At 42.3% G+C, this 7,565-nt stretch overlaps 1 pseudogene; it reads left to right on the plus strand.

Moving 5' to 3' along the window:
- Positions 1 to 502: 502 nt before the first annotated feature.
- LOC101614398 lies at positions 503 to 1,527 on the plus strand (annotated as a pseudogene).
- Positions 1,528 to 7,565: the final 6,038 nt, after the last annotated feature.

Here is a 7,565-nt window from a genome sequence, read left to right on the forward strand (position 1 = left end):
TCAACCGGCCCTTGCAGAGTGGCATGCGCCCCCTGGTGGAGGATGAGCTTCAGTGCTGTCTGAAACCCGCCCAGCTTCTTAACCTGCTGGTGCAGACCACATATGCTGACTGAATGTGGGAATGGTGAAAAATTAGGCAATAATAAACATTTTCTGAATGTGCAATTAAAATAATTCTTATGAAATTTGTATATTCATTCATATATTATCATATTGATTAAAGTTTTCAAGTGGTGAGAGATAATTCAATTGGCATGCTGTAGCAGAGAGGCAGGATGCTTATGTGAGGTACCAAAAGACCACCTATGAAAACAACCTAACTAAGGCCACACAGAAATCATCCCTGGGGGCTGGAGAGATGACTTAGTGGTTAAGGCGCTTGCTTGCGAAGCCTAAGGATCCATGTTCGATTCTCCAGGTCCCATGTAAGCCAGATGAACAACAACAACAACAACAAAAGAATAAAAATGAGAAAACATTCTTGGATATTCAGCATCCTCAGATGCAACAGCCCACAGCCAAGGTCAGTGGAAACAAGAACAGGGCACCTCACATCTGTCTGACTGCCATAGGTGGTGTGCCCATGAACCCACAAGAGAGCCGGATCCCTGGTGCCAGCTTGGAAATAACCAGTGATGGTCTTCTCAGCTGGAAGACCTACCTGGGTGCCATGTCACTGTGGGTGCAGGTTCCATTGCTGTGGAGATAGCAGGAGCACTCTCTGCCCTGGCTTCTAAGACATCGCATATGATATGACATGACAAGGAACTTGGAAACTTTGATTCATGAATCAGATCCAGCTCCACTGAAGAGTGGACCAGGGCTGCGGCGAAGGTTGTGAAATACTTGTAGTTTAAGGAAATTAAGAAGACCTCTACTGGAAATCCACTAGACCATGACCCAGATGTTGACTGCCTTCTTGGGGGCCTTTGTCGGGGAGGGACCTAAATTCCAGAGGCCTGACAAAAAAAAATGGGGCTTCAAACTTACAAGAAAGGCCATAACATCCTAGATGAACTCCAGGATGCCAGGGTCAGAGGTGTCTAGGCTGTTGGAGATGCCTGTGGAAAAAGCACTTAACTCAGTGTGCAAGAGCTGCTGCTGGCCAAAAATTTGCCCATAGATATCTTTTGAATTCAAAGAAGATTCCAAATTAAACCATGACAGCATCTGTACTGTAGTGTTCAGTCACCACCCTATTGGAACAGACTGAAGATGAAGCCATTTATGACATGGAAAAGATGATGTGAAAATAGACAACCAACGTATCACGCTGTGACCACGAGGCAGTGAAAATGCGTGATAAAGTTCATGTGTGCCAATGAGTGGAACAAGTGGCTGGTATCCATCCATATGCACAGACTTGGGTTTGATGAAATGCTGAAGAGTTTTGCCAAGGCAACAACAATGAAAGTACCAACAACCAACTTTGACAGCAGGTTTCATTCAGCTTACCTCTTCAGAAGAGCAGGTCACACCCTTGAACACTCCGAGACCTGGCTGCAGTTGAACCAGCAGGCCCCGTGAGATGAATCAGTCACATGTACATCCTTCTATACTTTTATATGCTTATTTTAATTGGAATATTCTGATAGTGTAGTTTTAGCAAAACATGGAACAAAACCCATATATATTTATAGTTATCAAGCCATTCATTCTAAATGGAGTTAATGCCTCATTTTTGCTTGTTCTAGCTTAAAGAATTTATTAGTCTTTTCACATAGCTGTTTGCTGTAGTCCTATTCTCTTATATACCTTATATTTCTACTTTGCATCTGCATTTCCGTGTTCTTACACTTTCTCTGAATTTATTCTGTTTTTTTTTCTAATTTAAATCTTTTAGTCACCCTTGCAATATGAACATTAGTTGCTACAAATATAAGTATAGCAGCTGCATCCTATGACATTTAATGTGAATTGGTATTATATTTTCTAATTATTTAAAAATTTTGTTCTTTATTTTTTTTCTCTAAGCCAAAATTATTCTGATTCACAATTAATTTTCTCAATGTTTTCATGGACCACTTAGTTTAAAAAAATCTTAATCAAATTGCCATTGGAAAGTATACTTTGTCTATTTATTGAGGCTTGTATAATGACCTGGAGTATGATCAGTTTCAGTTATGTTCATTTCTTCTCAAGAAATGTATATGTTTTATACTTACATGGTTCAGGGTCCTGTAAATATTAGTCATCTGGTTCTAATTGGATTGAAAGTGACTCTCTCCTGTCACAGCTGCTGAGAGTTGCGATGCGATGTGACACCTCCCTTGAGATGGTGGATTAGTCAGTTTCTTCTTTATTGACCTCCGCTGTTCTTTAACATCTTGAAGCCACCTTAATTTTTCTTCAACTGAAAATATACCATTGTTTAATACACATTGCATGTACTGATCTAATTCTGGCTTTTATTTGGAAGTACATTTTGCCATATATTATAGATGCCAAGTTTCTTCTTGTTGCCATTTCCCTGGTTAGATTTGTTTATTTGTTAAATCTCTCACCTCTGTTTAAATATATTTTCTTTTTTATCATTTACTTTGTGTCTCTTTATTTTATAACTATTTTATAAATCTTGCATGGGTTGGAGAGATGGCTCAGTGGTTAAAAGCACCTGCAAAGCATGACAGCCTGAGTTCTCTTCCCCAGTACCCATGTAAAGCCAGAAGCACAAAGTGGCACATGAGTCTGGAGTATATTTGCAGTGGCTAGAGGCCCTGGGGCACCCATTTCCTCAATCTCTCTCTCTCTCTCTCCTTGCAAATAAATAAATATTAAAAAAAGAAGCTTCATTAACTCCTCACTTGGGCCCGCAGGGTTACTAAAGCAGGATAACAGCCTGGCCTCTCTGCCTGAATTGTGTCTGTCTGTCTGTCTGTGTCCTTCACTTCAGACTCTTGCTGGACTGCATAGTTATCATAGGCTCTCATGGACTGCCTTCCTGATGAACCTACCTCATCCCCCTCAATACAGAGATGAGTCATTTCCTGAAACCTGCAGTCAGGATAAATGCCAGAACAGAGAGGCCTGCAGGACAGATCACCGTGCTTGGAGGAGGGCCAGCATCTCTGATGGTGACTATAGTGATGGCGAACCCTGGGGCATGAGGAATCATCCTCCTCTGACCCATCTTTTCCCTTCCAAGAAAGAAGGACTTGTGACCACCTTGCAGAATCAGAACTGAGAAGATGACCAAGCAGCCTATGCTGTGACCAGGGCTGCTTAATGCCTGATATGCGTATGTCTCTTGTTCCCACTCCCGGTCCCTCCTCAATTCAAGCCTGAAGCTCTGGTCACTACTGTGAAGCTATACTTGGAGAGGTCTGCTTCCCTTACCTCTTCCTTTTATCAAGGCATGCATCAATCAATTATATCTCATCTCTTGTTCTCACCATTGCCATGACTTTAGTTAGTGTTTGGGAATTGGAGATGGGGTTGGGGAGGGGGGAGCAAACCTTCCCTAGAGGATGCCAGACTTGGGATTTTTTTTTTTTTTTTTTTTTTTTTTTTTACCCTGAAACTTCAGTTGCAGGACCAGTTAGTATTGTAGCTTAACATGAGAAAACAAACCAGGAAAAACCCCTTTGTAGTGTCTTGTGCCTTGTTGACAGCTCCTGTGATGTTTCTGAAGCACTGGGCAGTAATAAGATATGATGTTCTATGAGTGTAATTAATCCATGCAGCTTTCACCTACAGATTACTGAAGCAAGGAGCTGGAGAGATGGCTAGCAGTTAAGGCACATGTCTATTCAGACTAAGGACCCAGGTTCAATTCCCCAGTACATACATGAGCCAGATGCACAAGGTGGCACATGTGTATGGAGTTTGTAGTGGCTAGAGGCTCTGGAATGCCCATTCTCTCTCTCTCTCTCTCTCTCTCTCTCTCTCTCTCTCTCTCTCTCAAATAAATGAAATGAAATAAAAGATTATTGAAGCTAGCAGTGTGCAAGGCAAGACTGCCTGGCACTCTCACTCAGAGCATTGCCTAAAATACACTAAAATATGTGGCCATTATCTTTCCTCCCCGTGTATCAAATCCTTCTTTGCAGCTCTGGGAGTGTGGCTAGCAGTGATCATATGGTGGCCAGTACTCTGCATTGTGCAATACTTCTTGACTAACTCCACCATCCTGCAAACTAGCAGGAAGGAGAGGTACTTTAGTCTTCCCCTCCCTGTTGTGTGTCCTCTCACGAAGGGGAAATGGTGAGCTCCACGTGGGCAGCCATGGTGTGCTGGAAAAAAACTGCATTTCAAAATTCTCTACTGCAGCAAAACTGGCCATCCAACATGTTTAAAAGAGAATCTGGGGGCTGGAGAGATGGCTCAGCAGTTAAGACGCTAGCCTGTGAAGACAGAGGAACCATGTTCGACTCTCCAGATCCCACATAAGTCAGATGCACAAAGTTGAGGCAAGCACAAAGTTGCACATGCCAACTAGATGGCACAAGCATCTGGCATTTGATGGCAGTGGCTGAGGCCCTGGTGTGCCAATTCTTTCTCTCCTGTCTCCCTCCCTCCCTCCCTCTCTCTTTCTCTCTCTCATGTACATGCGTGTGTGTGCACTTGCATTCTGTCTCTAAACTAAAAAAAAAAAAAAAATTGGGGCATTGGAGATATTAATGGAAATGTGCTTTCCCACATTATCATTTTTTGTTTTCCTGGGGCATGTTTCCCCAGAGGGTCCGTTCAACTCCTCTGAAGTGGTAAAACCCATGTTGCTGAGAGCTGTCAGACTCCAGTGGTCAGTATTAGATGTCAGGTCACCCACTGCCTAGGACTGTGTTTGATATATGCATAGGTGAAGAAGATGTTTTCTTTCTGAAGGTTGGTATCTATCTATCTATCTATCTATCTAGCTAGCTAGCTAGCTATATACACATATACATACATGATATGTACATATATATTTCTATATATGTGTTTATTCATTCAGTCTTTGATATACCAGTATTTCCAGTTCTTAGTCTGTTCCAGACGCTGTTTGGTTCTGAATACTGGAAACTGGATAAAATGATACATTTTCCTAAGAGAGATCAATTATTCCAGTCCCCATCACTCCCCATTCAAAGGACTGTGCCAAATGCTAATAGAAAAAAGCCTCACCACAGTCCCGGTTGACCACAAGGAGCAACCCGTCATTATTCCCACAACGAGCCCAACTTCATCAGCACTCAGACCTAAAGTGGTGGGGGACACTAGTGCCAGTGAGTCCCAGAAGGGGCACGGGCCCCAAATCCTGCTCGAATACAAAGAACCTCTGTGCCTTGCCATGCTAATGGTGGAAAATTCTTTGTTATTGTTGGAAAATGCATTTCCCTCATAAAAAAAAAAACAAACAGCCATTGGCATCATGAATCTAAAATAAACATTCTGTTCAACTTCACTTTGGGCTCATGACAAAATTAGAGAAACAAATGGAACAACCAAAAACCACAGATTGTTACTAGAAAATTCTCAGTGCCAGGGATGGGATGCCTTCCAGTGAGTTATTGGGTAGGGGGATCCCTGATGCCCCCAAAACATTATAGGCCATTGCCAAGGCTCTTGGTTTCCCACCAGGAATAGATGGTAAGACCTTATTGCTGAAGACTCTACCTCTACTTGGGCTGCAAGGCCACTGAGAAATCTTGCTGGAGCTGAGCTGAAACCTCCTCTGTGTAGACCAGTTGGCAGAAAGCTAGAAAAAGCTATGCTGCATGCAGTTCAATGGGAGAGAGAGAAATCACCAGTGGAGATATGCAACAGTGGACACTGCAAGCCTTATATTTGGCCACCGAGGCCAAATGAGCCAATGGGTGCAATAGTGGCATGTCTGTTATGGGGGAAGCCAACTGCTCTTTAATTGGACTACAGGCCCGTTCCGTGGGAGGAAACACATGCCCGATACTGAAAACCTATGACAGGGGTAGTCATGAGCCCTAGGGGTATAACATCTACTGGTTTGGCTAAATGTATATACTATGCTCACCAAACTGCCTGGTAAGCACTTCTCATAATGTTGATACCCATATATTAATGCTACTCTCATTTTTGGTTAGAGAAGCTTCTTTTTTCAGATGGCAGTGACCTTGGGATGACTCAGAAGACACCATGGTGCTGAGAAGTGACAGAGGAGTGCTCAGCACTGAAACTTCTCAATCACACCTTCCAACACTCAGGGTCTATTGCAGAAGAGGTGGAAGAAAGAATGTAAGAGCCAAAGGAAGGGTAGGACTCCTTACAATGTGCTCCTCCAGACACAAAATGGCCTGGATATTCATGACCTTGCAGTGCCTGACACCACCTACACAAGACCATTATAATAGGAGGAAAAGATGATGACATCAAAATAAAAGAGAGACTGATTGAGAGGGGGAGGGGATACGGTGGAGAGTGGAGTTTCAAAGGGGAAAGTGGCGGGACTGAACGTCTATATTGATGAAAGTTGTCAATTAAAAAAAAAAAAACTAACTCTCCATCCCTCATCTTCATGCAATTCATTGTCACCATGGCACCTGCAGTAAGTGATGGCTCAGCCTTTGTGAACTAAACTGTTCTCTTCAGCCCACGCGTGTTGCCTCCCAGATACAATCTTGCAATGCTATTTCTCCAACATGCCTGAATTGTCTCCTCTTCCTTCTTTCTCCTAGTGACTTTTTACATTTCCTTTAATGCCATCCCCAGTTATTTGCTGAGTATTTACTGACCAGGACCAGTGGACTAAAGTCATCTTATTTTTCCCACTAGGGTCACCTCTGTCTTCACCAAGTCTTTCAAAGATTACTTTGTACTTCTAGAGTATGGAATGACACTCTCTGTTCTGTATATTTCATCTCAGATGAAAAATAATTTCAGTCCAATTATCATACAATATGATAATTATGACATAATATCATTATATTCCACAGTATAAGATGGTATAAGACAACATACACTGGGGATGTGTTCAGTTGGTAGAGTGCTTGCCCAGCATGCAAAGTCCTGGATTTTATATCCAAGACCATATAAAACAGGGTGTGGTGGTACTCACCTATCACCCCACTACATAAGAGGTAGAGACAAGAAGATCAGAAGTTCAAGAACACCTTGGAATATACGTGACTCCATCTCAAAAAATAATAGTCTTAAAATTAGAATAGTTGTTAGTTCAATTTCATCTTTACATTTTGAAGCATGTTGGAGGTTTTTTTGTATTGTTTTATGACAGCGAGAGAGAGAGAGAGAGAGAGAGAGAGAGAGAGAGAGAGAGGAGAGAGAGAGAGAGGAGAGAGAGAGAGAGGAGAGAGAGAGAGAGAGAGGGAGGGAGAATTGGCATTCCAAGGCCTCCAGCCAGTGCAATCAAACTCCAGACTTGAGTGCCATCTTGTATGCATGTGCGACCTTGCATGCTTGTATTACCTTGTGTTTCTGGCTTGCATGGGATCTGAAGAGTTGAACATGGGTCCTTAGGCTTTGCAGGCAAGTGACTTAATCATCATGCTATCTCTCTAGCCTGGAGATATTTTAAAAATATATTATTTTGAAAGAACTGTCAACAAAAGCATATTAAAATAAAAACATGATGCAAATATTGTTGGTTAGAATGA

Source organism: Jaculus jaculus, chromosome 5, assembly GCF_020740685.1.
Source record: "Jaculus jaculus isolate mJacJac1 chromosome 5, mJacJac1.mat.Y.cur, whole genome shotgun sequence".
NCBI lineage: Eukaryota > Metazoa > Chordata > Mammalia > Rodentia > Dipodidae > Jaculus > Jaculus jaculus.